The 27,355-nt window shown below is 47.8% G+C and overlaps 15 non-coding genes and 3 pseudogenes across 15 annotated transcripts; all 18 read left to right on the forward strand.

Moving 5' to 3' along the window:
• Positions 1-4,910: 4,910 nt before the first annotated feature.
• LOC141221281 (U2 spliceosomal RNA) lies at positions 4,911-5,101 on the forward strand. The gene has a single exon (XR_012289319.1). It is a non-coding gene; the product is annotated as a U2 spliceosomal RNA (small nuclear RNA).
• Positions 5,102-6,216: 1,115 nt separating this feature from the next.
• Positions 6,217-6,407, forward strand: LOC141221282 (U2 spliceosomal RNA). The gene has a single exon (XR_012289320.1). It is a non-coding gene; the product is annotated as a U2 spliceosomal RNA (small nuclear RNA).
• Positions 6,408-7,519: 1,112 nt separating this feature from the next.
• On the forward strand, positions 7,520-7,710 carry LOC141221284 (U2 spliceosomal RNA). The gene has a single exon (XR_012289321.1). It is a non-coding gene; the product is annotated as a U2 spliceosomal RNA (small nuclear RNA).
• A 1,115-nt stretch (positions 7,711-8,825) lies between these two features.
• On the forward strand, positions 8,826-9,016 carry LOC141221479 (U2 spliceosomal RNA). The gene has a single exon (XR_012289510.1). It is a non-coding gene; the product is annotated as a U2 spliceosomal RNA (small nuclear RNA).
• Positions 9,017-10,131: 1,115 nt separating this feature from the next.
• Positions 10,132-10,247, forward strand: LOC141221622 (U2 spliceosomal RNA; annotated as a pseudogene).
• A 524-nt stretch (positions 10,248-10,771) lies between these two features.
• LOC141221550 (U2 spliceosomal RNA) lies at positions 10,772-10,956 on the forward strand. The gene has a single exon (XR_012289577.1). It is a non-coding gene; the product is annotated as a U2 spliceosomal RNA (small nuclear RNA).
• A 1,115-nt stretch (positions 10,957-12,071) lies between these two features.
• LOC141221285 (U2 spliceosomal RNA) lies at positions 12,072-12,262 on the forward strand. Its single transcript, XR_012289322.1, has one exon. It is a non-coding gene; the product is annotated as a U2 spliceosomal RNA (small nuclear RNA).
• A 1,115-nt stretch (positions 12,263-13,377) lies between these two features.
• On the forward strand, positions 13,378-13,493 carry LOC141221624 (U2 spliceosomal RNA; annotated as a pseudogene).
• A 524-nt stretch (positions 13,494-14,017) lies between these two features.
• LOC141221551 (U2 spliceosomal RNA) lies at positions 14,018-14,202 on the forward strand. Its single transcript, XR_012289578.1, has one exon. It is a non-coding gene; the product is annotated as a U2 spliceosomal RNA (small nuclear RNA).
• Positions 14,203-15,317: 1,115 nt separating this feature from the next.
• LOC141221641 (U2 spliceosomal RNA) lies at positions 15,318-15,409 on the forward strand (annotated as a pseudogene).
• Positions 15,410-16,201: 792 nt separating this feature from the next.
• On the forward strand, positions 16,202-16,386 carry LOC141221575 (U2 spliceosomal RNA). The gene has a single exon (XR_012289598.1). It is a non-coding gene; the product is annotated as a U2 spliceosomal RNA (small nuclear RNA).
• Positions 16,387-17,501: 1,115 nt separating this feature from the next.
• On the forward strand, positions 17,502-17,692 carry LOC141221286 (U2 spliceosomal RNA). Its single transcript, XR_012289323.1, has one exon. It is a non-coding gene; the product is annotated as a U2 spliceosomal RNA (small nuclear RNA).
• Positions 17,693-18,807: 1,115 nt separating this feature from the next.
• LOC141221287 (U2 spliceosomal RNA) lies at positions 18,808-18,998 on the forward strand. The gene has a single exon (XR_012289324.1). It is a non-coding gene; the product is annotated as a U2 spliceosomal RNA (small nuclear RNA).
• Positions 18,999-20,113: 1,115 nt separating this feature from the next.
• LOC141221288 (U2 spliceosomal RNA) lies at positions 20,114-20,304 on the forward strand. The gene has a single exon (XR_012289325.1). It is a non-coding gene; the product is annotated as a U2 spliceosomal RNA (small nuclear RNA).
• A 1,115-nt stretch (positions 20,305-21,419) lies between these two features.
• Positions 21,420-21,610, forward strand: LOC141221289 (U2 spliceosomal RNA). The gene has a single exon (XR_012289326.1). It is a non-coding gene; the product is annotated as a U2 spliceosomal RNA (small nuclear RNA).
• Positions 21,611-22,725: 1,115 nt separating this feature from the next.
• Positions 22,726-22,916, forward strand: LOC141221291 (U2 spliceosomal RNA). Its single transcript, XR_012289328.1, has one exon. It is a non-coding gene; the product is annotated as a U2 spliceosomal RNA (small nuclear RNA).
• A 1,115-nt stretch (positions 22,917-24,031) lies between these two features.
• Positions 24,032-24,222, forward strand: LOC141221468 (U2 spliceosomal RNA). The gene has a single exon (XR_012289499.1). It is a non-coding gene; the product is annotated as a U2 spliceosomal RNA (small nuclear RNA).
• A 1,115-nt stretch (positions 24,223-25,337) lies between these two features.
• LOC141221498 (U2 spliceosomal RNA) lies at positions 25,338-25,528 on the forward strand. The gene has a single exon (XR_012289529.1). It is a non-coding gene; the product is annotated as a U2 spliceosomal RNA (small nuclear RNA).
• Positions 25,529-27,355: the final 1,827 nt, after the last annotated feature.

The raw sequence follows: 27,355 nt of genomic DNA on the forward strand, positions 1-27,355 counted from the left end.
CCTGCTGCAGCGGCGGCCACAGTGACCGCATCACAACGGGTGGCGTAGTCGACACAAAAGAACTTTAGTAACATCTGTAGAACTGCCCACATCACACTGAGCTTGACGCCCTGGGCACGGGACCGGGTCACAGCCGCTCGGAGACTACAACCCCCCATCTGATCCGGTGCCGGGTATTCCCCTCAAAAAGGAATATGTCCCAGGGGGCGCGTCAACTTTGGCGTAGTCGGCAGGATTACGTGCCCGCAACACCCGGGTACTGCGTGCCTGAAGAAAAGTGCAAGTTTACCTCAGAAAGAAGTCTCCCGCCGGTTCCGGAGGGTCCACGCCATCGGACTCCATCACCAGTCGTTTCCCGCCGATTGTCCGCCATTTCCAACTTGTTCCCGCCATCTGCAGAGTTTCCCGCCACTGGGCGACGCTTCCCGCCAAAACCGCAGATTTCCCGCCTTGGAAGAGCAGCGGACGCCATTATGGGCGTGCCAAAGGAGGGCAGGAGGCCACCTCCCATCGTGGGCCAGGACAGAAAATGGCGCCAAAAGTGGAAACCGCCCCCACCAACAGAGACTGTGATGCTAGAGGTGTCTGTCAGCGTGAAAGAACTACCCCTGGAGCTGACAGTCACCGAGTTGCCCCGGGACCGCCCTCGAAGTGGGAGGAGACGAAAGAGAAGAGAAAAGATGGGTGTCGCTTGGAGCAGTCTGGAGCGAGCGCACCCGGAGACAAGAGGTCTAACGAGGAGTAGCGGAGGAGCTCACCCGGAGATGGAGAGAAAGCAGAACAGCACCGGCCCGCTGGCCAGGAGTCTGCTAGAGACCGAGGAAGGAGGGCAGAGCAGCACCGGCCCGCTGGCCAGGAGCCTGCCGGAAGCAGAGCAGAGCAGCACCGACCCGATGGTCAGGAGCCTGCTAGAGTCCACAACCCCGCTAGGTCTAGCGGAGATCTTAGCACAGCTCCCCCGAGACCGGGAGTGTGCGCAGACTGCCCTGGAGGGCCTCGCAAGGAGGATGGCCCGGGTACAGCGTGAGATACTGGCGGAGTGGAGCCGGGAGATGACCCAGCAAGCTGAGACCAGTCAACGGAGCACGCTACCCTGGAAGAGGAAGCAGACCGCCTCTGAGGATGGCGCGGGAGGACCCAAGGCCGGAGACGACGCCGAGAAGGGAGCCGAACGCATGGAGGCAGGTAAAGGGGACGCCTATACCCCAAGCCGTGACACCGCTTACCTGCCCCAGCTCCCCGTCGCAGAGCCCGAAAGTCCCCCTGCTGTGCCCGTAGCCGCCACGTCACCGCTATGGACTAGGCCCCGACCGGAAGCCGCCGCAGTGACCCCTGTGACGTCACGCGCCTCGACCCGGAGCGTGACAAAGCAGGAATTACCACCAGCCTGGTCGCAAGGCCTAGTACCCCCGGGCGCCGCATCACCAACAGCGCCCCCTACCTCCGCGGAGCCTCCGGCCTGGCCGCAAGGCCAGGTAGCCCAGGGCGCCGCCGTCCTAACGGTGCCCTTTACCTTCCAGGTGCCCCAGGCCTGGCCGCAAGGCCTGGGCAACCCGGGCGCCACCACCACCGCGCCCGCGCCCGCAAAACCAAGGGTGCCACACCTGGGGGAGGACCTCTTCAGCCAGCTCACATGGCCGGACGGGCGGCCCTTCATCTGGCCCGAAGGATACCATGAGCTGGAGCGGCAACAAAGACTAGGGCCCTTGTGTGAGCCCCTGATCCCGGCTCCGAAGCCCGTGACTCGGGTCTCGCCTCCTTTAGAAGAAGCCCAATTCGAGTGGGACCCCACCGGAGAAGATTTGATGGGGTTCACTCAGGAAACTCGGGCAGTCGCCGCTGAGCGTACTGAGTGTTGTCGTCAGCAGCTAGCAGAGTTCACGAGAGAACGGGAGGAGAGGCGGGTCAGAGAACAACAGGCCCAAATCCGGAGCGCGGAGCAGAAGAGCCGGACTAGGAGGAACCCCCGTGCAGCGCACTGTCCCCGCACCATCGGGACGGTGATAAAGTTCAACCCGCAGCATGGGTGGGGCTTTATTCGGGACCGTAACAACCGCGGTGACGTTTTTGTGACCCGCAGAGACGTCGAGTCCCACCTGCCGGAAGGTCACAAAGGCCGTGACCTCTACGTCGGGGACGAGGTCACTTTCACCCGGCACAAGTGTGCCAAAGGACCTTACGCCCTCCACGTACACCGCCTGACGGAGGAGGAGTTGCGGTGCGAGGAGGAGGAGCCAGAGGACCCGGACGGGTCTGAAGCAACACCGTATCGCCAAGAAAGAGCAGGAGGACGCCGTCGCTAAGGACAGCGAAGCAGGAGCTGTATATAGTTGCCCGTCGGGGCACAGTGAATTGAAACTGAAACAGTAAAATTGAAACTGTTGCTGCTAAAATAGTCCCCGTTGGGACCAGTGAACTGTTTACCCGTTAACCCCTTCATCCTACAGGCTGAGGACTGTGAGCAGCCATTCCCTTCCCTCTACCTGGCCGAGGACTGAGAGCGGCCAACTCCCCTGTATATAGTTGCGCTTCCTAAAGCGCCCCCTACCGGTTTTATAGGAAAACCAGTTTTTCTAAGTGACTGTCGCACTTTTCCCGGACACACGGTGCACAGTGTCCGGAAGAGGAATCTGAAACAAGAGACGACGAGAAAGTTTTATCTGCTAAGATATGTTATTTATATAGTGTTTTATATGTTTATTATGTTTATATGAAAATTTTGTATGTTTTGGTGTTATTTATGTCTTACAGCCCGAGGACGTGCTGTGATTTACCAGGGGGGAATGTAGCACCCTGAGGATTCGGCTGCTACAGGGGTATTGCACCTCAACCCAGAGGTGTGATATTCCACTCCCGGGTAAGGATGGAGTGTGGAACTGAGCTCGGTAGGCTGCATGCACTACACACATCCCATTTCCGAGGAACAGGCCGACGGTACTCCCACTTAGAAATGTGCAGGTACGACCGAGTCTGTTCCTGGCTGGAGTGGGAGGGGGGTGGTACATCCCAAGTAGTGTAGGGGCAGATAGGGGGAGCAGCCTGGGTAAAGTTAGGAGCTCATTGGGTGCTGGTCACCTGAGCTCACACATAGAGGGATATATAAGGTGGGCACCAACTAGAAACAGGGTCAGACGCAGAGAGTCAGATGCAGAGAGGATCAGCTGCAGAAAACAAGTTAGGAGAGGAGAGAAGAAAGACCAAGACCCAGAGTGAGAGAGGAGAAAAGAGAAAGACCCAGAGCACAGAAGAGAAGGGACCCAAGAACCCAAATCAGAGCACCGGGTGAGGAGTCAGCATCAGGGTACCGGAACCCAAGCTGGTGGGGGTAAAAACAATCCCCAGCCAGAGACCGGAGACCGTGGGCAGTGTCTGTCACGGTCACCCACCACATTCACCCCGAAGGCACACCACATGAAGGGTCAGGGAACCCAGGGCCAAGGGTGTCCCAACAGAAGGCCCGAGGGAGCTGGACCTAGGTGAATCACTGGTGGGGACGGCTGAAGAAAGGACAGAGGGAGAGCTCAGGGCCACGCTCCGGACTTGTTTGGGGGTTGGCTGGATCCAGGACCTGGTGGACGCAGCACGGCTCGGGTGGTCACTAGCAGCTGGAGTGACCAGTACAACATCTGCAGTAAGTAAACACCCTTAACTGCACAACCCGACTCTGTCTTTACTGCCGTCTGCACTACACCACCACAACCCCCATCCTCTGCGCCTGTCCCCTCTGAGGCTATACCCCTCCCGTTGGGGGTTATCTCACCAAGCTGCGCACCCACCATCAGCCTCAGCGGACCCTGCTGCAGCGGCGGCCACAGTGACCGCATCACAACGGGTGGCGTAGTCGACACAAAAGAACTTTAGTAACATCTGTAGAACTGCCCACATCACACTGAGCTTGACGCCCTGGGCACGGGACCGGGTCACAGCCGCTCGGAGACTACAACCCCCCATCTGATCCGGTGCCGGGTATTCCCCTCAAAAAGGAATATGTCCCAGGGGGCGCGTAACTATCTTTCTAGCTCTCCCTTTTTACTTCCTTTTGGATAAACAGACATATTAGGCAAGCATTTTGGAGCTTTCACCTAAATAACTACAGGTGGTGAGATAAGCTGCACAATATAATTGACCTTTCAGTATATTGTTGCACACACACCATCTATTTAGCAAATGCCCTTGTTATCAACAGCAGCCTTTTAAACTCACCTGAGCTAACAGGTATGTGCGCTGGTTACTCTGCTGCGCTTAAAATTTCTTTTTTGGTTTGCTACAATGCCTTTTCTGAAACGTTGTCTCCTTCTGCTGGAACACTGACTTCTTTCATTTAATGCCTGCAGACTATAAAAGAGAACCCAACCCAAAAAGTTTGGTTGATTAGTCTGTGGCATTCTGTTAAACTGTTGCTTATGGCGGTCTCTGTGAGCTTCTCAGCGACATTCAGCCAGCCAGGTATCCTGCCTGCAGTAGATGGAATGTGGCAATGGAACGCTGGCTGCGCGTGTCATAATAGGCTCTGAGCCTTTATATACCTGTGCACAGCAGCAGCCACCTTCAGTCTGCTGCTGGACAGCCAGCAGCAGCAGCAGCAGGAGAGGTATGTAATCAGGAGCCCTCCTGCTAAGGGTAGACAGCTGCTCGTTCCACCCCACCCCCCGCCTTAATTGGTTCTCCTCCCTTCCAACGGTGTTGAGGCGGGTGGGAACAGCAGGGGGTGAAGGTGCTGTGTTTAAAGAGGTGGAGTTATGCAGATCTAAAACGCGTGGATTGCAGCAGCAGCAAGCCGAAAAGTGCAGGCATGTAAGGGATCTAGAGGTTGACAACATGTCTTCTTAACGGGAGTCCAGGAGCTCATCTCCACAAATGGACTTTTCAGGATCCTTGGGTGGCTCCGTAGTTTGAAACCAATTCTGGTTATCGCTTCTCGGCCTTTTGGCTAAGATCAAGTGTAGTATCTGTTCTTATCAGTTTAATATCTGATACGTCCCCTATCTGGGGACCATATATTAAATGGATTTTTAGAACAGGGAGATGGAAAAAGAGCTTGCTCTGTCCACTCCACGCATTGACCTGGTATTGCAGTATCTCCAGGACCGGTGCACCCCTTCTTTAATGCAGTTTCTAAAATCAGAAAGAATTGAATTCAATGTTTTTTGTTCATTTTGCTTGTTTGTCGGATTTTGGGATGGACTCTTTGGCTTTGCTTTTCTTCTCCTCATTGGATTTTTCATGTTCAAAGTTGCAGAAGCCAGATTACAAGCTCATTTTGGTTCAACTTCAGCAACTGTGCATTGCATTGCCATGTAATGTGATGCAATGCTATCTTTCTAGCTCTCCCTTTTTACTTCCTTTTGGATAAACAGACATATTAGGCAAGCATTTTGGAGCTTTCACCTAAATAACTACAGGTGGTGAGATAAGCTGCACAATATAATTGACCTTTCAGTATATTGTTGCACACACACCATCTATTTAGCAAATGCCCTTGTTATCAACAGCAGCCTTTTAAACTCACCTGAGCTAACAGGTATGTGCGCTGGTTACTCTGCTGCGCTTAAAATTTCTTTTTTGGTTTGCTACAATGCCTTTTCTGAAACGTTGTCTCCTTCTGCTGGAACACTGACTTCTTTCATTTAATGCCTGCAGACTATAAAAGAGAACCCAACCCAAAAAGTTTGGTTGATTAGTCTGTGGCATTCTGTTAAACTGTTGCTTATGGTGGTCTCTGTGAGCTTCTCAGCGACATTCAGCCAGCCAGGTATCCTGCCTGCAGTAGATGGAATGTGGCAATGGAACGCTGGCTGCGCGTGTCATAATAGGCTCTGAGCCTTTATATACCTGTGCACAGCAGCAGCCACCTTCAGTCTGCTGCTGGACAGCCAGCAGCAGCAGCAGCAGGAGAGGTATGTAATCAGGAGCCCTCCTGCTAAGGGTAGACAGCTGCTCGTTCCACCCCACCCCCCGCCTTAATTGGTTCTCCTCCCTTCCAACGGTGTTGAGGCGGGTGGGAACAGCAGGGGGTGAAGCTGCTGTGTTTAAAGAGGTGGAGTTATGCAGATCTAAAACGCGTGGATTGCAGCAGCAGCAAGCCGAAAAGTGCAGGCATGTAAGGGATCTAGAGGTTGACAACATGTCTTCTTAACGGGAGTCCAGGAGCTCATCTCCACAAATGGACTTTTCAGGATCCTTGGGTGGCTCCGTAGTTTGAAACCAATTCTGGTTATCGCTTCTCGGCCTTTTGGCTAAGATCAAGTGTAGTATCTGTTCTTATCAGTTTAATATCTGATACGTCCCCTATCTGGGGACCATATATTAAATGGATTTTTAGAACAGGGAGATGGAAAAAGAGCTTGCTCTGTCCACTCCACGCATTGACCTGGTATTGCAGTATCTCCAGGACCGGTGCACCCCTTCTTTAATGCAGTTTCTAAAATCAGAAAGAATTGAATTCAATGTTTTTTGTTCATTTTGCTTGTTTGTCGGATTTTGGGATGGACTCTTTGGCTTTGCTTTTCTTCTCCTCATTGGATTTTTCATGTTCAAAGTTGCAGAAGCCAGATTACAAGCTCATTTTGGTTCAACTTCAGCAACTGTGCATTGCATTGCCATGTAATGTGATGCAATGCTATCTTTCTAGCTCTCCCTTTTTACTTCCTTTTGGATAAACAGACATATTAGGCAAGCATTTTGGAGCTTTCACCTAAATAACTACAGGTGGTGAGATAAGCTGCACAATATAATTGACCTTTCAGTATATTGTTGCACACACACCATCTATTTAGCACATGCCCTTGTTATCAACAGCAGCCTTTTAAACTCACCTGAGCTAACAGGTATGTGCGCTGGTTACTCTGCTGCGCTTAAAATTTCTTTTTTGGTTTGCTACAATGCCTTTTCTGAAACGTTGTCTCCTTCTGCTGGAACACTGACTTCTTTCATTTAATGCCTGCAGACTATAAAAGAGAACCCAACCCAAAAAGTTTGGTTGATTAGTCTGTGGCATTCTGTTAAACTGTTGCTTATGGCGGTCTCTGTGAGCTTCTCAGCGACATTCAGCCAGCCAGGTATCCTGCCTGCAGTAGATGGAATGTGGCAATGGAACGCTGGCTGCGCGTGTCATAATAGGCTCTGAGCCTTTATATACCTGTGCACAGCAGCAGCCACCTTCAGTCTGCTGCTGGACAGCCAGCAGCAGCAGCAGGAGAGGTATGTAATCAGGAGCCCTCCTGCTAAGGGTAGACAGCTGCTCGTTCCACCCCACCCCCCGCCTTAATTGGTTCTCCTCCCTTCCAACGGTGTTGAGGCGGGTGGGAACAGCAGGGGGTGAAGGTGCTGTGTTTAAAGAGGTGGAGTTATGCAGATCTAAAACGCGTGGATTGCAGCAGCAGCAAGCCGAAAAGTGCAGGCATGTAAGGGATCTAGAGGTTGACAACATGTCTTCTTAACGGGAGTCCAGGAGCTCATCTCCACAAATGGACTTTTCAGGATCCTTGGGTGGCTCCGTAGTTTGAAACCAATTCTGGTTATCGCTTCTCGGCCTTTTGGCTAAGATCAAGTGTAGTATCTGTTCTTATCAGTTTAATATCTGATACGTCCCCTATCTGGGGACCATATATTAAATGGATTTTTAGAACAGGGAGATGGAAAAAGAGCTTGCTCTGTCCACTCCACGCATTGACCTGGTATTGCAGTATCTCCAGGACCGGTGCACCCCTTCTTTAATGCAGTTTCTAAAATCAGAAAGAATTGAATTCAATGTTTTTTGTTCATTTTGCTTGTTTGTCGGATTTTGGGATGGACTCTTTGGCTTTGCTTTTCTTCTCCTCATTGGATTTTTCATGTTCAAAGTTGCAGAAGCCAGATTACAAGCTCATTTTGGTTCAACTTCAGCAACTGTGCATTGCATTGCCATGTAATGTGATGCAATGCTATCTTTCTAGCTCTCCCTTTTTACTTCCTTTTGGATAAACAGACATATTAGGCAAGCATTTTGGAGCTTTCACCTAAATAACTACAGGTGGTGAGATAAGCTGCACAATATAATTGACCTTTCAGTATATTGTTGCACACACACCATCTATTTAGCAAATGCCCTTGTTATCAACAGCAGCCTTTTAAACTCACCTGAGCTAACAGGTATGTGCGCTGGTTACTCTGCTGCGCTTAAAATTTCTTTTTTGGTTTGCTACAATGCCTTTTCTGAAACGTTGTCTCCTTCTGCTGGAACACTGACTTCTTTCATTTAATGCCTGCAGACTATAAAAGAGAACCCAACCCAAAAAGTTTGGTTGATTAGTCTGTGGCATTCTGTTAAACTGTTGCTTATGGCGGTCTCTGTGAGCTTCTCAGCGACATTCAGCCAGCCAGGTATCCTGCGTGCAGTAGATGGAATGTGGCAATGGAACGCTGGCTGCGCGTGTCATAATAGGCTCTGAGCCTTTATATACCTGTGCACAGCAGCAGCCACCTTCAGTCTGCTGCTGGACAGCCAGCAGCAGCAGCAGCAGGAGAGGTATGTAATCAGGAGCCCTCCTGCTAAGGGTAGACAGCTGCTCGTTCCACCCCACCCCCCGCCTTAATTGGTTCTCCTCCCTTCCAACGGTGTTGAGGCGGGTGGGAACAGCAGGGGGTGAAGGTGCTGTGTTTAAAGAGGTGGAGTTATGCAGATCTAAAACGCGTGGATTGCAGCAGCAGCAAGCCGAAAAGTGCAGGCATGTAAGGGATCTAGAGGTTGACAACATGTCTTCTTAACGGGAGTCCAGGAGCTCATCTCCACAAATGGACTTTTCAGGATCCTTGGGTGGCTCCGTAGTTTGAAACCAATTCTGGTTATCGCTTCTCGGCCTTTTGGCTAAGATCAAGTGTAGTATCTGTTCTTATCAGTTTAATATCTGATACATCCCCTATCTGGGGACCATATATTAAATGGATTTTTAGAACAGGGAGATGGAAAAAGAGCTTGCTCTGTCCACTCCACGCATTGACCTGGTATTGCAGTATCTCCAGGACCGGTGCACCCCTTCTTTAATGCAGTTTCTAAAATCAGAAAGAATTGAATTCAATGTTTTTTGTTCATTTTGCTTGTTTGTCGGATTTTGGGATGGACTCTTTGGCTTTGCTTTTCTTCTCCTCATTGGATTTTTCATGTTCAAAGTTGCAGAAGCCAGATTACAAGCTCATTTTGGTTCAACTTCAGCAACTGTGCATTGCATTGCCATGTAATGTGATGCAATGCTATCTTTCTAGCTCTCCCTTTTTACTTCCTTTTGGATAAACAGACATATTAGGCAAGCATTTTGGAGCTTTCACCTAAATAACTACAGGTGGTGAGATAAGCTGCACAATATAATTGACCTTTCAGTATATTGTTGCACACACACCATCTATTTAGCAAATGCCCTTGTTATCAACAGCAGCCTTTTAAACTCACCTGAGCTAACAGGTATGTGCGCTGGTTACTCTGCTGCGCTTAAAATTTCTTTTTTGGTTTGCTACAATGCCTTTTCTGAAACGTTGTCGCCTTCTGCTGGAACACTGACTTCTTTCATTTAATGCCTGCAGACTATAAAAGAGAACCCAACCCAAAAAGTTTGGTTGATTAGTCTGTGGCATTCTGTTAAACTGTTGCTTATGGCGGTCTCTGTGAGCTTCTCTACGACATTCAGCCAGCCAGGTATCCTGCCTGCAGTAGATGGAATGTGGCAATGGAACGCTGGCTGCGCGTGTCATAATAGGCTCTGAGCCTTTATATACCTGTGCACAGCAGCAGCCACCTTCAGTCTGCTGCTGGACAGCCAGCAGCAGCAGCAGCAGGAGAGGTATGTAATCAGGAGCCCTCCTGCTAAGGGTAGACAGCTGCTCGTTCCACCCCACCCCCCGCCTTAATTGGTTCTCCTCCCTTCCAACGGTGTTGAGGCGGGTGGGAACAGCAGGGGGTGAAGGTGCTGTGTTTAAAGAGGTGGAGTTATGCAGATCTAAAACGCGTGGATTGCAGCAGCAGCAAGCCGAAAAGTGCAGGCATGTAAGGGATCTAGAGGTTGACAACATGTCTTCTTAACGGGAGTCCAGGAGCTCATCTCCACAAATGGACTTTTCAGGATCCTTGGGTGGCTCCGTAGTTTGAAACCAATTCTGGTTATCGCTTCTCGGCCTTTTGGCTAAGATCAAGTGTAGTATCTTTTGAAAAGGCAGTTTTGTCCTTGGGCTGCCCTAGTAAATTGATGCATATTACACACTGGTTTGGTGCACTTGTTAGTACGCCAGGTGGCTCATAGAGTTATCTGATGGAAAACATGGCCCTCCAGGATTGAAGTCACTAGGCTGGGTAAGTGTGAGGGCTTTGGAGCAATGTGCCCCAGGAGTAGGCGCCCTGGTGGGAGTCCAAGCTTACTGGGACTGGGAACCCCAGAAAGACTTGGCTTCGTAGCACGCCGCACCTTTGCCAATCATACTTTCTGAGCAACCCCCCCTATTCCTGGCCTCCGGGCTAGGAAGGGGAATTTTTATAAACCCGGTCGGAGGTCCGGTCAGCTTTGGGCTGAGAAACCAACACAGGCTCCAGCTCCACTAGGGTGGCAGCCTAGATGGAAGCTGGGAGCACGAAAACGGCTCTTCTCCGGCTTCGGCTAGGGAGAGCATCGGAGATCCCTGACCCTCGCTGTGGCCTTCTGGCTCGGAGGGATGGGGATGGTTTATTGGGGACCCTCTCCTCCGGGAAGGGTCCACATGAATCCTCGCCTCGTGCGCTGTTTTGGTGTGACTTCGGTCACATTTTTCAGTGCCTTGGATGCAGCTTCAATCAAAAAAAAATCTGTTCTTATCAGTTTAATATCTGATACGTCCCCTATCTGGGGACCATATATTAAATGGATTTTTAGAACAGGGAGATGGAAAAAGAGCTTGCTCTGTCCACTCCACGCATTGACCTGGTATTGCAGTATCTCCAGGACCGGTGCACCCCTTCTTTAATGCAGTTTCTAAAATCAGAAAGAATTGAATTCAATGTTTTTTGTTCATTTTGCTTGTTTGTCGGATTTTGGGATGGACTCTTTGGCTTTGCTTTTCTTCTCCTCATTGGATTTTTCATGTTCAAAGTTGCAGAAGCCAGATTACAAGCTCATTTTGGTTCAACTTCAGCAACTGTGCATTGCATTGCCATGTAATGTGATGCAATGCTATCTTTCTAGCTCTCCCTTTTTACTTCCTTTTGGATAAACAGACATATTAGGCAAGCATTTTGGAGCTTTCACCTAAATAACTACAGGTGGTGAGATAAGCTGCACAATATAATTGACCTTTCAGTATATTGTTGCACACACACCATCTATTTAGCACATGCCCTTGTTATCAACAGCAGCCTTTTAAACTCACCTGAGCTAACAGGTATGTGCGCTGGTTACTCTGCTGCGCTTAAAATTTCTTTTTTGGTTTGCTACAATGCCTTTTCTGAAACGTTGTCTCATTCTGCTGGAACACTGACTTCTTTCATTTAATGCCTGCAGACTATAAAAGAGAACCCAACCCAAAAAGTTTGGTTGATTAGTCTGTGGCATTCTGTTAAACTGTTGCTTATGGCGGTCTCTGTGAGCTTCTCAGCGACATTCAGCCAGCCAGGTATCCTGCGTGCAGTAGATGGAATGTGGCAATGGAACGCTGGCTGCGCGTGTCATAATAGGCTCTGAGCCTTTATATACCTGTGCACAGCAGCAGCCACCTTCAGTCTGCTGCTGGACAGCCAGCAGCAGCAGCAGCAGGAGAGGTATGTAATCAGGAGCCCTCCTGCTAAGGGTAGACAGCTGCTCGTTCCACCCCACCCCCCGCCTTAATTGGTTCTCCTCCCTTCCAACGGTGTTGAGGCGGGTGGGAACAGCAGGGGGTGAAGGTGCTGTGTTTAAAGAGGTGGAGTTATGCAGATCTAAAACGCGTGGATTGCAGCAGCAGCAAGCCGAAAAGTGCAGGCATGTAAGGGATCTAGAGGTTGACAACATGTCTTCTTAACGGGAGTCCAGGAGCTCATCTCCACAAATGGACTTTTCAGGATCCTTGGGTGGCTCCGTAGTTTGAAACCAATTCTGGTTATCGCTTCTCGGCCTTTTGGCTAAGATCAAGTGTAGTATCTGTTCTTATCAGTTTAATATCTGATACGTCCCCTATCTGGGGACCATATATTAAATGGATTTTTAGAACAGGGAGATGGAAAAAGAGCTTGCTCTGTCCACTCCACGCATTGACCTGGTATTGCAGTATCTCCAGGACCGGTGCACCCCTTCTTTAATGCAGTTTCTAAAATCAGAAAGAATTGAATTCAATGTTTTTTGTTCATTTTGCTTGTTTGTCGGATTTTGGGATGGACTCTTTGGCTTTGCTTTTCTTCTCCTCATTGGATTTTTCATGTTCAAAGTTGCAGAAGCCAGATTACAAGCTCATTTTGGTTCAACTTCAGCAACTGTGCATTGCATTGCCATGTAATGTGATGCAATGCTATCTTTCTAGCTCTCCCTTTTTACTTCCTTTTGGATAAACAGACATATTAGGCAAGCATTTTGGAGCTTTCACCTAAATAACTACAGGTGGTGAGATAAGCTGCACAATATAATTGACCTTTCAGTATATTGTTGCACACACACCATCTATTTAGCAAATGCCCTTGTTATCAACAGCAGCCTTTTAAACTCACCTGAGCTAACAGGTATGTGCGCTGGTTACTCTGCTGCGCTTAAAATTTCTTTTTTGGTTTGCTACAATGCCTTTTCTGAAACGTTGTCGCCTTCTGCTGGAACACTGACTTCTTTCATTTAATGCCTGCAGACTATAAAAGAGAACCCAACCCAAAAAGTTTGGTTGATTAGTCTGTGGCATTCTGTTAAACTGTTGCTTATGGCGGTCTCTGTGAGCTTCTCTACGACATTCAGCCAGCCAGGTATCCTGCCTGCAGTAGATGGAATGTGGCAATGGAACGCTGGCTGCGCGTGTCATAATAGGCTCTGAGCCTTTATATACCTGTGCACAGCAGCAGCCACCTTCAGTCTGCTGCTGGACAGCCAGCAGCAGCAGCAGCAGGAGAGGTATGTAATCAGGAGCCCTCCTGCTAAGGGTAGACAGCTGCTCGTTCCACCCCACCCCCCGCCTTAATTGGTTCTCCTCCCTTCCAACGGTGTTGAGGCGGGTGGGAACAGCAGGGGGTGAAGGTGCTGTGTTTAAAGAGGTGGAGTTATGCAGATCTAAAACGCGTGGATTGCAGCAGCAGCAAGCCGAAAAGTGCAGGCATGTAAGGGATCTAGAGGTTGACAACATGTCTTCTTAACGGGAGTCCAGGAGCTCATCTCCACAAATGGACTTTTCAGGATCCTTGGGTGGCTCCGTAGTTTGAAACCAATTCTGGTTATCGCTTCTCGGCCTTTTGGCTAAGATCAAGTGTAGTATCTTTTGAAAAGGCAGTTTTGTCCTTGGGCTGCCCTAGTAAATTGATGCATATTACACACTGGTTTGGTGCACTTGTTAGTACGCCAGGTGGCTCATAGAGTTATCTGATGGAAAACATGGCCCTCCAGGATTGAAGTCACTAGGCTGGGTAAGTGTGAGGGCTTTGGAGCAATGTGCCCCAGGAGTAGGCGCCCTGGTGGGAGTCCAAGCTTACTGGGACTGGGAACCCCAGAAAGACTTGGCTTCGTAGCACGCCGCACCTTTGCCAATCATACTTTCTGAGCAACCCCCCCTATTCCTGGCCTCCGGGCTAGGAAGGGGAATTTTTATAAACCCGGTCGGAGGTCCGGTCAGCTTTGGGCTGAGAAACCAACACAGGCTCCAGCTCCACTAGGGTGGCAGCCTAGATGGAAGCTGGGAGCACGAAAACGGCTCTTCTCCGGCTTCGGCTAGGGAGAGCATCGGAGATCCCTGACCCTCGCTGTGGCCTTCTGGCTCGGAGGGATGGGGATGGTTTATTGGGGACCCTCTCCTCCGGGAAGGGTCCACATGAATCCTCGCCTCGTGCGCTGTTTTGGTGTGACTTCGGTCACATTTTTCAGTGCCTTGGATGCAGCTTCAATCAAAAAAAAATCTGTTCTTATCAGTTTAATATCTGATACGTCCCCTATCTGGGGACCATATATTAAATGGATTTTTAGAACAGGGAGATGGAAAAAGAGCTTGCTCTGTCCACTCCACGCATTGACCTGGTATTGCAGTATCTCCAGGACCGGTGCACCCCTTCTTTAATGCAGTTTCTAAAATCAGAAAGAATTGAATTCAATGTTTTTTGTTCATTTTGCTTGTTTGTCGGATTTTGGGATGGACTCTTTGGCTTTGCTTTTCTTCTCCTCATTGGATTTTTCATGTTCAAAGTTGCAGAAGCCAGATTACAAGCTCATTTTGGTTCAACTTCAGCAACTGTGCATTGCATTGCCATGTAATGTGATGCAATGCTATCTTTCTAGCTCTCCCTTTTTACTTCCTTTTGGATAAACAGACATATTAGGCAAGCATTTTGGAGCTTTCACCTAAATAACTACAGGTGGTGAGATAAGCTGCACAATATAATTGACCTTTCAGTATATTGTTGCACACACACCATCTATTTAGCACATGCCCTTGTTATCAACAGCAGCCTTTTAAACTCACCTGAGCTAACAGGTATGTGCGCTGGTTACTCTGCTGCGCTTAAAATTTCTTTTTTGGTTTGCTACAATGCCTTTTCTGAAACGTTGTCTCCTTCTGCTGGAACACTGACTTCTTTCATTTAATGCCTGCAGACTATAAAAGAGAACCCAACCCAAAAAGTTTGGTTGATTAGTCTGTGGCATTCTGTTAAACTGTTGCTTATGGCGGTCTCTGTGAGCTTCTCAGCGACATTCAGCCAGCCAGGTATCCTGCCTGCAGTAGATGGAATGTGGCAATGGAACGCTGGCTGCGCGTGTCATAATAGGCTCTGAGCCTTTATATACCTGTGCACAGCAGCAGCCACCTTCAGTCTGCTGCTGGACAGCCAGCAGCAGCAGCAGCAGGAGAGGTATGTAATCAGGAGCCCTCCTGCTAAGGGTAGACAGCTGCTCGTTCCACCCCACCCCCCGCCTTAATTGGTTCTCCTCCCTTCCAACGGTGTTGAGGCGGGTGGGAACAGCAGGGGGTGAAGGTGCTGTGTTTAAAGAGGTGGAGTTATGCAGATCTAAAACGCGTGGATTGCAGCAGCAGCAAGCCGAAAAGTGCAGGCATGTAAGGGATCTAGAGGTTGACAACATGTCTTCTTAACGGGAGTCCAGGAGCTCATCTTCACAAATGGACTTTTCAGGATCCTTGGGTGGCTCCGTAGTTTGAAACCAATTCTGGTTATCGCTTCTCGGCCTTTTGGCTAAGATCAAGTGTAGTATCTTTCGAAAAGGCGGTTTTGGATGTTGGCCGCCCTAGTAGATTGATACATTATGCACACTGGGGTTTAGGCGCTTGTTAGTACGCCAGGTGGCTAATATAGTCATCTGGTGGAAAGCATGGCCCCCCAGGATCGACGCCATTGGGCCGGGGAAGATCGAAAGCCCGAAGTGTGAAGTGCCCCAGGAGTGGTGACCCTGGGGTGCCTTAACTCACTGGGATTGGGAACCCCACTTGAGTGTATGGCACATTTGCACTAGCACTTCAATATTTCTTTCTTCACACACCCTTATTCCGGGCCTTCTGGCCTTAGGATGGGGAATTTTTCAATTCCCGGTCGAAGGTCCGGGCAGTATTATACTGTGAAACCTTCACTATTTATTTAATTTTTTTTTGTCACTGTGTGTCCACTTTTTCACGTGTGTCCACGTCCTTACTAGGATTTTGTCGGGATGCGGTTCCCTTACGGGTTCCTCTCTTGGCAGGTCTAGGGGGGGAGTGTGTGGCCATCAGGTTCCGCTCCCCCCTGAACCCCCCTGGCTCTCCTCTTTCGGGAGGAGAGCGTTGTTGGCTCCCCTCTTCCGGGAGGGGAGCACAGTCTTTGGCTCCCAGTGCCTTGCTCGGGTGAGAACTCGGGCAGGTATTGAGGGTAAGATTGGGTCGCCTCTGGCTCCGGCTGGAGGTGGCTATTTGTCCCTGTGCCTCGCTGTGGCCTTCTGGCTCGGAGGGACGGGGAATGGTTTGGGGGACCCTTCTCCTTTTGGAGAGGGTTTCAAGAAGACCAGCATCCTAGTGCACTTTTTTTTGTGGCACTTGTCACTTTTTTAAGCGCACTCGAGTTTTGTACACGAATTCGGGCTTTCGATAAAAAAAAAAAAATCTGTTCTTATCAGTTTAATATCTGATACGTCCCCTATCTGGGGACCATATATTAAATGGATTTTTAGAACAGGGAGATGGAAAAAGAGCTTGCTCTGTCCACTCCACGCATTGACCTGGTATTGCAGTATCTCCAGGACCGGTGCACCCCTTCTTTAATGCAGTTTCTAAAATCAGAAAGAATTGAATTCAATGTTTTTTGTTCATTTTGCTTGTTTGTCGGATTTTGGGATGGACTCTTTGGCTTTGCTTTTCTTCTCCTCATTGGATTTTTCATGTTCAAAGTTGCAGAAGCCAGATTACAAGCTCATTTTGGTTCAACTTCAGCAACTGTGCATTGCATTGCCATGTAATGTGATGCAATGCTATCTTTCTAGCTCTCCCTTTTTACTTCCTTTTGGATAAACAGACATATTAGGCAAGCATTTTGGAGCTTTCACCTAAATAACTACAGGTGGTGAGATAAGCTGCACAATATAATTGACCTTTCAGTATATTGTTGCACACACACCATCTATTTAGCAAATGCCCTTGTTATCAACAGCAGCCTTTTAAACTCACCTGAGCTAACAGGTATGTGCGCTGGTTACTCTGCTGCGCTTAAAATTTCTTTTTTGGTTTGCTACAATGCCTTTTCTGAAACGTTGTCTCCTTCTGCTGGAACACTGACTTCTTTCATTTAATGCCTGCAGACTATAAAAGAGAACCCAACCCAAAAAGTTTGGTTGATTAGTCTGTGGCATTCTGTTAAACTGTTGCTTATGGCGGTCTCTGTGAGCTTCTCAGCGACATTCAGCCAGCCAGGTATCCTGCCTGCAGTAGATGGAATGTGGCAATGGAACGCTGGCTGCGCGTGTCATAATAGGCTCTGAGCCTTTATATACCTGTGCACAGCAGCAGCCACCTTCAGTCTGCTGCTGGACAGCCAGCAGCAGCAGCAGCAGGAGAGGTATGTAATCAGGAGCCCTCCTGCTAAGGGTAGACAGCTGCTCGTTCCACCCCACCCCCCGCCTTAATTGGTTCTCCTCCCTTCCAACGGTGTTGAGGCGGGTGGGAACAGCAGGGGGTGAAGGTGCTGTGTTTAAAGAGGTGGAGTTATGCAGATCTAAAACGCGTGGATTGCAGCAGCAGCAAGCCGAAAAGTGCAGGCATGTAAGGGATCTAGAGGTTGACAACATGTCTTCTTAACGGGAGTCCAGGAGCTCATCTCCACAAATGGACTTTTCAGGATCCTTGGGTGGCTCCGTAGTTTGAAACCAATTCTGGTTATCGCTTCTCGGCCTTTTGGCTAAGATCAAGTGTAGTATCTGTTCTTATCAGTTTAATATCTGATACGTCCCCTATCTGGGGACCATATATTAAATGGATTTTTAGAACAGGGAGATGGAAAAAGAGCTTGCTCTGTCCACTCCACGCATTGACCTGGTATTGCAGTATCTCCAGGACCGGTGCACCCCTTCTTTAATGCAGTTTCTAAAATCAGAAAGAATTGAATTCAATGTTTTTTGTTCATTTTGCTTGTTTGTCGGATTTTGGGATGGACTCTTTGGCTTTGCTTTTCTTCTCCTCATTGGATTTTTCATGTTCAAAGTTGCAGAAGCCAGATTACAAGCTCATTTTGGTTCAACTTCAGCAACTGTGCATTGCATTGCCATGTAATGTGATGCAATGCTATCTTTCTAGCTCTCCCTTTTTACTTCCTTTTGGATAAACAGACATATTAGGCAAGCATTTTGGAGCTTTCACCTAAATAACTACAGGTGGTGAGATAAGCTGCACAATATAATTGACCTTTCAGTATATTGTTGCACACACACCATCTATTTAGCAAATGCCCTTGTTATCAACAGCAGCCTTTTAAACTTACCTGAGCTAACAGGTATGTGCGCTGGTTACTCTGCTGCGCTTAAAATTTCTTTTTTGGTTTGCTACAATGCCTTTTCTGAAACGTTGTCTCCTTCTGCTGGAACACTGACTTCTTTCATTTAATGCCTGCAGACTATAAAAGAGAACCCAACCCAAAAAGTTTGGTTGATTAGTCTGTGGCATTCTGTTAAACTGTTGCTTATGGCGGTCTCTGTGAGCTTCTCAGCGACATTCAGCCAGCCAGGTATCCTGCCTGCAGTAGATGGAATGTGGCAATGGAACGCTGGCTGCGCGTGTCATAATAGGCTCTGAGCCTTTATATACCTGTGCACAGCAGCAGCCACCTTCAGTCTGCTGCTGGACAGCCAGCAGCAGCAGCAGCAGGAGAGGTATGTAATCAGGAGCCCTCCTGCTAAGGGTAGACAGCTGCTCGTTCCACCCCACCCCCCGCCTTAATTGGTTCTCCTCCCTTCCAACGGTGTTGAGGCGGGTGGGAACAGCAGGGGGTGAAGGTGCTGTGTTTAAAGAGGTGGAGTTATGCAGATCTAAAACGCGTGGATTGCAGCAGCAGCAAGCCGAAAAGTGCAGGCATGTAAGGGATCTAGAGGTTGACAACATGTCTTCTTAACGGGAGTCCAGGAGCTCATCTCCACAAATGGACTTTTCAGGATCCTTGGGTGGCTCCGTAGTTTGAAACCAATTCTGGTTATCGCTTCTCGGCCTTTTGGCTAAGATCAAGTGTAGTATCTGTTCTTATCAGTTTAATATCTGATACGTCCCCTATCTGGGGACCATATATTAAATGGATTTTTAGAACAGGGAGATGGAAAAAGAGCTTGCTCTGTCCACTCCACGCATTGACCTGGTATTGCAGTATCTCCAGGACCGGTGCACCCCTTCTTTAATGCAGTTTCTAAAATCAGAAAGAATTGAATTCAATGTTTTTTGTTCATTTTGCTTGTTTGTCGGATTTTGGGATGGACTCTTTGGCTTTGCTTTTCTTCTCCTCATTGGATTTTTCATGTTCAAAGTTGCAGAAGCCAGATTACAAGCTCATTTTGGTTCAACTTCAGCAACTGTGCATTGCATTGCCATGTAATGTGATGCAATGCTATCTTTCTAGCTCTCCCTTTTTACTTCCTTTTGGATAAACAGACATATTAGGCAAGCATTTTGGAGCTTTCACCTAAATAACTACAGGTGGTGAGATAAGCTGCACAATATAATTGACCTTTCAGTATATTGTTGCACACACACCATCTATTTAGCAAATGCCCTTGTTATCAACAGCAGCCTTTTAAACTCACCTGAGCTAACAGGTATGTGCGCTGGTTACTCTGCTGCGCTTAAAATTTCTTTTTTGGTTTGCTACAATGCCTTTTCTGAAACGTTGTCTCCTTCTGCTGGAACACTGACTTCTTTCATTTAATGCCTGCAGACTATAAAAGAGAACCCAACCCAAAAAGTTTGGTTGATTAGTCTGTGGCATTCTGTTAAACTGTTGCTTATGGCGGTCTCTGTGAGCTTCTCAGCGACATTCAGCCAGCCAGGTATCCTGCCTGCAGTAGATGGAATGTGGCAATGGAACGCTGGCTGCGCGTGTCATAATAGGCTCTGAGCCTTTATATACCTGTGCACAGCAGCAGCCACCTTCAGTCTGCTGCTGGACAGCCAGCAGCAGCAGCAGCAGGAGAGGTATGTAATCAGGAGCCCTCCTGCTAAGGGTAGACAGCTGCTCGTTCCACCCCACCCCCCGCCTTAATTGGTTCTCCTCCCTTCCAACGGTGTTGAGGCGGGTGGGAACAGCAGGGGGTGAAGGTGCTGTGTTTAAAGAGGTGGAGTTATGCAGATCTAAAACGCGTGGATTGCAGCAGCAGCAAGCCGAAAAGTGCAGGCATGTAAGGGATCTAGAGGTTGACAACATGTCTTCTTAACGGGAGTCCAGGAGCTCATCTCCACAAATGGACTTTTCAGGATCCTTGGGTGGCTCCGTAGTTTGAAACCAATTCTGGTTATCGCTTCTCGGCCTTTTGGCTAAGATCAAGTGTAGTATCTGTTCTTATCAGTTTAATATCTGATACGTCCCCTATCTGGGGACCATATATTAAATGGATTTTTAGAACAGGGAGATGGAAAAAGAGCTTGCTCTGTCCACTCCACGCATTGACCTGGTATTGCAGTATCTCCAGGACCGGTGCACCCCTTCTTTAATGCAGTTTCTAAAATCAGAAAGAATTGAATTCAATGTTTTTTGTTCATTTTGCTTGTTTGTCGGATTTTGGGATGGACTCTTTGGCTTTGCTTTTCTTCTCCTCATTGGATTTTTCATGTTCAAAGTTGCAGAAGCCAGATTACAAGCTCATTTTGGTTCAACTTCAGCAACTGTGCATTGCATTGCCATGTAATGTGATGCAATGCTATCTTTCTAGCTCTCCCTTTTTACTTCCTTTTGGATAAACAGACATATTAGGCAAGCATTTTGGAGCTTTCACCTAAATAACTACAGGTGGTGAGATAAGCTGCACAATATAATTGACCTTTCAGTATATTGTTGCACACACACCATCTATTTAGCAAATGCCCTTGTTATCAACAGCAGCCTTTTAAACTTACCTGAGCTAACAGGTATGTGCGCTGGTTACTCTGCTGCGCTTAAAATTTCTTTTTTGGTTTGCTACAATGCCTTTTCTGAAACGTTGTCTCCTTCTGCTGGAACACTGACTTCTTTCATTTAATGCCTGCAGACTATAAAAGAGAACCCAACCCAAAAAGTTTGGTTGATTAGTCTGTGGCATTCTGTTAAACTGTTGCTTATGGCGGTCTCTGTGAGCTTCTCAGCGACATTCAGCCAGCCAGGTATCCTGCCTGCAGTAGATGGAATGTGGCAATGGAACGCTGGCTGCGCGTGTCATAATAGGCTCTGAGCCTTTATATACCTGTGCACAGCAGCAGCCACCTTCAGTCTGCTGCTGGACAGCCAGCAGCAGTAGCAGCAGGAGAGGTATGTAATCAGGAGCCCTCCTGCTAAGGGTAGACAGCTGCTCGTTCCACCCCACCCCCCGCCTTAATTGGTTCTCCTCCCTTCCAACGGTGTTGAGGCGGGTGGGAACAGCAGGGGGTGAAGGTGCTGTGTTTAAAGAGGTGGAGTTATGCAGATCTAAAACGCGTGGATTGCAGCAGCAGCAAGCCGAAAAGTGCAGGCATGTAAGGGATCTAGAGGTTGACAACATGTCTTCTTAACGGGAGTCCAGGAGCTCATCTCCACAAATGGACTTTTCAGGATCCTTGGGTGGCTCCGTAGTTTGAAACCAATTCTGGTTATCGCTTCTCGGCCTTTTGGCTAAGATCAAGTGTAGTATCTGTTCTTATCAGTTTAATATCTGATACGTCCCCTATCTGGGGACCATATATTAAATGGATTTTTAGAACAGGGAGATGGAAAAAGAGCTTGCTCTGTCCACTCCACGCATTGACCTGGTATTGCAGTATCTCCAGGACCGGTGCACCCCTTCTTTAATGCAGTTTCTAAAATCAGAAAGAATTGAATTCAATGTTTTTTGTTCATTTTGCTTGTTTGTCGGATTTTGGGATGGACTCTTTGGCTTTGCTTTTCTTCTCCTCATTGGATTTTTCATGTTCAAAGTTGCAGAAGCCAGATTACAAGCTCATTTTGGTTCAACTTCAGCAACTGTGCATTGCATTGCCATGTAATGTGATGCAATGCTATCTTTCTAGCTCTCCCTTTTTACTTCCTTTTGGATAAACAGACATATTAGGCAAGCATTTTGGAGCTTTCACCTAAATAACTACAGGTGGTGAGATAAGCTGCACAATATAATTGACCTTTCAGTATATTGTTGCACACACACCATCTATTTAGCAAATGCCCTTGTTATCAACAGCAGCCTTTTAAACTTACCTGAGCTAACAGGTATGTGCGCTGGTTACTCTGCTGCGCTTAAAATTTCTTTTTTGGTTTGCTACAATGCCTTTTCTGAAACGTTGTCTCCTTCTGCTGGAACACTGACTTCTTTCATTTAATGCCTGCAGACTATAAAAGAGAACCCAACCCAAAAAGTTTGGTTGATTAGTCTGTGGCATTCTGTTAAACTGTTGCTTATGGCGGTCTCTGTGAGCTTCTCAGCGACATTCAGCCAGCCAGGTATCCTGCCTGCAGTAGATGGAATGTGGCAATGGAACGCTGGCTGCGCGTGTCATAATAGGCTCTGAGCCTTTATATACCTGTGCACAGCAGCAGCCACCTTCAGTCTGCTGCTGGACAGCCAGCAGCAGCAGCAGCAGGAGAGGTATGTAATCAGGAGCCCTCCTGCTAAAGGTAGACAGCTGCTCGTTCCACCCCACCCCCCGCCTTAATTGGTTCTCCTCCCTTCCAACGGTGTTGAGGCGGGTGGGAACAGCAGGGGGTGAAGGTGCTGTGTTTAAAGAGGTGGAGTTATGCAGATCTAAAACGCGTGGATTGCAGCAGCAGCAAGCCGAAAAGTGCAGGCATGTAAGGGATCTAGAGGTTGACAACATGTCTTCTTAATGGGAGTCCAGGAGCTCATCTCCACAAATGGACTTTTCAGGATCCTTGGGTGGCTCCGTAGTTTGAAACCAATTCTGGTTATCGCTTCTCGGCCTTTTGGCTAAGATCAAGTGTAGTATCTGTTCTTATCAGTTTAATATCTGATACGTCCCCTATCTGGGGACCATATATTAAATGGATTTTTAGAACAGGGAGATGGAAAAAGAGCTTGCTCTGTCCACTCCACGCATTGACCTGGTATTGCAGTATCTCCAGGACCGGTGCACCCCTTCTTTAATGCAGTTTCTAAAATCAGAAAGAATTGAATTCAATGTTTTTTGTTCATTTTGCTTGTTTGTCGGATTTTGGGATGGACTCTTTGGCTTTGCTTTTCTTCTCCTCATTGGATTTTTCATGTTCAAAGTTGCAGAAGCCAGATTACAAGCTCATTTTGGTTCAACTTCAGCAACTGTGCATTGCATTGCCATGTAATGTGATGCAATGCTATCTTTCTAGCTCTCCCTTTTTACTTCCTTTTGGATAAACAGACATATTAGGCAAGCATTTTGGAGCTTTCACCTAAATAACTACAGGTGGTGAGATAAGCTGCACAATATAATTGACCTTTCAGTATATTGTTGCACACACACCATCTATTTAGCAAATGCCCTTGTTATCAACAGCAGCCTTTTAAACTCACCTGAGCTAACAGGTATGTGCGCTGGTTACTCTGCTGCGCTTAAAATTTCTTTTTTGGTTTGCTACAATGCCTTTTCTGAAACGTTGTCTCCTTCTGCTGGAACACTGACTTCTTTCATTTAATGCCTGCAGACTATAAAAGAGAACCCAACCCAAAAAGTTTGGTTGATTAGTCTGTGGCATTCTGTTAAACTGTTGCTTATGGCGGTCTCTGTGAGCTTCTCAGCGACATTCAGCCAGCCAGGTATCCTGCCTGCAGTAGATGGAATGTGGCAATGGAACGCTGGCTGCGCGTGTCATAATAGGCTCTGAGCCTTTATATACCTGTGCACAGCAGCAGCCACCTTCAGTCTGCTGCTGGACAGCCAGCAGCAGCAGCAGCAGGAGAGGTATGTAATCAGGAGCCCTCCTGCTAAGGGTAGACAGCTGCTCGTTCCACCCCACCCCCCGCCTTAATTGGTTCTCCTCCCTTCCAACGGTGTTGAGGCGGGTGGGAACAGCAGGGGGTGAAGGTGCTGTGTTTAAAGAGGTGGAGTTATGCAGATCTAAAACGCGTGGATTGCAGCAGCAGCAAGCCGAAAAGTGCAGGCATGTAAGGGATCTAGAGGTTGACAACATGTCTTCTTAACGGGAGTCCAGGAGCTCATCTCCACAAATGGACTTTTCAGGATCCTTGGGTGGCTCCGTAGTTTGAAACCAATTCTGGTTATCGCTTCTCGGCCATTTGGCTAAGATCAAGTGTAGTATCTGTTCTTATCAGTTTAATATCTGATACGTCCCCTATCTGGGGACCATATATTAAATGGATTTTTAGAACAGGGAGATGGAAAAAGAGCTTGCTCTGTCCACTCCACGCATTGACCTGGTATTGCAGTATCTCCAGGACCGGTGCACCCCTTCTTTAATGCAGTTTCTAAAATCAGAAAGAATTGAATTCAATGTTTTTTGTTCATTTTGCTTGTTTGTCGGATTTTGGGATGGACTCTTTGGCTTTGCTTTTCTTCTCCTCATTGGATTTTTCATGTTCAAAGTTGCAGAAGCCAGATTACAAGCTCATTTTGGTTCAACTTCAGCAACTGTGCATTGCATTGCCATGTAATGTGATGCAATGCTATCTTTCTAGCTCTCCCTTTTTACTTCCTTTTGGATAAACAGACATATTAGGTAAGCATTTTGGAGCTTTCACCTAAATAACTACAGGTGGTGAGATAAGCTGCACAATATAATTGACCTTTCAGTATATTGTTGCACACACACCATCTATTTAGCAAATGCCCTTGTTATCAACAGCAGCCTTTTAAACTCACCTGAGCTAACAGGTATGTGCGCTGGTTACTCTGCTGCGCTTAAAATTTCTTTTTTGGTTTGCTACAATGCCTTTTCTGAAACGTTGTCTCCTTCTGCTGGAACACTGACTTCTTTCATTTAATGCCTGCAGACTATAAAAGAGAACCCAACCCAAAAAGTTTGGTTGATTAGTCTGTGGCATTCTGTTAAACTGTTGCTTATGGCGGTCTCTGTGAGCTTCTCAGCGACATTCAGCCAGCCAGGTATCCTGCCTGCAGTAGATGGAATGTGGCAATGGAACGCTGGCTGCGCGTGTCATAATAGGCTCTGAGCCTTTATATACCTGTGCACAGCAGCAGCCACCTTCAGTCTGCTGCTGGACAGCCAGCAGCAGCAGCAGCAGGAGAGGTATGTAATCAGGAGCCCTCCTGCTAAGGGTAGACAGCTGCTCGTTCCACCCCACCCCCCGCCTTAATTGGTTCTCCTCCCTTCCAACGGTGTTGAGGCGGGTGGGAACAGCAGGGGGTGAAGGTGCTGTGTTTAAAGAGGTGGAGTTATGCAGATCTAAAACGCGTGGATTGCAGCAGCAGCAAGCCGAAAAGTGCAGGCATGTAAGGGATCTAGAGGTTGACAACATGTCTTCTTAACGGGAGTCCAGGAGCTCATCTCCACAAATGGACTTTTCAGGATCCTTGGGTGGCTCCGTAGTTTGAAACCAATTCTGGTTATCGCTTCTCGGCCTTTTGGCTAAGATCAAGTGTAGTATCTGTTCTTATCAGTTTAATATCTGATACGTCCCCAGATAGGGGACCATATATTAAATGGATTTTTAGAACAGGGAGATGGAAAAAGAGCTTGCTCTGTCCACTCCACGCATTGACCTGGTATTGCAGTATCTCCAGGACCGGTGCACCCCTTCTTTAATGCAGTTTCTAAAATCAGAAAGAATTGAATTCAATGTTTTTTGTTCATTTTGCTTGTTTGTCGGATTTTGGGATGGACTCTTTGGCTTTGCTTTTCTTCTCCTCATTGGATTTTTCATGTTCAAAGTTGCAGAAGCCAGATTACAAGCTCATTTTGGTTCAACTTCAGCAACTGTGCATTGCATTGCCATGTAATGTGATGCAATGCTATCTTTCTAGCTCTCCCTTTTTACTTCCTTTTGGATAAACAGACATATTAGGCAAGCATTTTGGAGCTTTCACCTAAATAACTACAGGTGGTGAGATAAGCTGCACAATATAATTGACCTTTCAGTATATTGTTGCACACACACCATCTATTTAGCAAATGCCCTTGTTATCAACAGCAGCCTTTTAAACTCACCTGAGCTAACAGGTATGTGCGCTGGTTACTCTGCTGCGCTTAAAATTTCTTTTTTGGTTTGCTACAATGCCTTTTCTGAAACGTTGTCTCCTTCTGCTGGAACACTGACTTCTTTCATTTAATGCCTGCAGACTATAAAAGAGAACCCAACCCAAAAAGTTTGGTTGATTAGTCTGTGGCATTCTGTTAAACTGTTGCTTATGGCGGTCTCTGTCAGCTTCTCAGCGACATTCAGCCAGCCAGGTATCCTGCCTGCAGTAGATGGAATGTGGCAATGGAACGCTGGCTGCGCGTGTCATAATAGGCTCTGAGCCTTTATATACCTGTGCACAGCAGCAGCCACCTTCAGTCTGCTGCTGGACAGCCAGCAGCAGCAGCAGCAGGAGAGGTATGTAATCAGGAGCCCTCCTGCTAAGGGTAGACAGCTGCTCGTTCCACCCCACCCCCCGCCTTAATTGGTTCTCCTCCCTTCCAACGGTGTTGAGGCGGGTGGGAACAGCAGGGGGTGAAGGTGCTGTGTTTAAAGAGGTGGAGTTATGCAGATCTAAAACGCGTGGATTGCAGCAGCAGCAAGCCGAAAAGTGCAGGCATGTAAGGGATCTAGAGGTTGACAACATGTCTTCTTAACGGGAGTCCAGGAGCTCATCTCCACAAATGGACTTTTCAGGATCCTTGGGTGGCTCCGTAGTTTGAAACCAATTCTGGTTATCGCTTCTCGGCCTTTTGGCTGCGATCGTATGACTGTACCTTGATTGGTGCGAGTCTCCTGGAGGAATCCGGACCCTTTTGTGGAGGATTTTCTGCTTTTTCCTGTGGTATTCCATACCGACAGAATCCAAGATGTCTTTTGTGAAGAACACCATCCGTTTGTCCGTGGATCCATCTGACCAGAACAAGAACAACGTGGTTTTCATTGTCCAAGACATCGTTGAAGGCAAAGCTGGAGCAAGACGTTCTGAGATCTTCAGTGTCAACGAATTTTCACGTCAAGGTAATTATGACGTTACCTTTATGGACCAGGATGTTTGCCTTAATGTCTTTGAATGGCTCCGTGGTCACTCTAGTGACCCCTGCTTGGAAGGAGTTAGATGGGAACCTTTGTTTGGTCTGCAAGAAAAGGAGGTGACTGTGACTGTCTATAACCCTTTTACAGACCCTGAGCTGCTGGAGTGCTTCCTCTCTCGCTACTGTGAATATGTGCGGAAGGGAGTGAAGCAAGTCAATTGTCTAGGAATCTTTAACTGTCAGTATAAATTCCGTGTGAAATTGAAAAGGGATCCTGACAGTGTGGGGGGCTTTAGACACCCTCCATCAAATTTTTCCGTTGCAGGCCATAGAGGTTTCCTCTTTTACCCAGGCCAGCCCATGTTTTGCCGTAGATGCTTTTCTTTCGGACATACCATGGTAACATGCCTTAAA

The sequence above is a fragment of the Phyllobates terribilis genome, unplaced genomic scaffold, assembly GCF_046119375.1.
Source record: "Phyllobates terribilis strain yellow unplaced genomic scaffold, ASM4611937v1 Scaffold_325__1_contigs__length_2139453, whole genome shotgun sequence".
NCBI classification, from domain to species: domain Eukaryota; kingdom Metazoa; phylum Chordata; class Amphibia; order Anura; family Dendrobatidae; genus Phyllobates; species Phyllobates terribilis.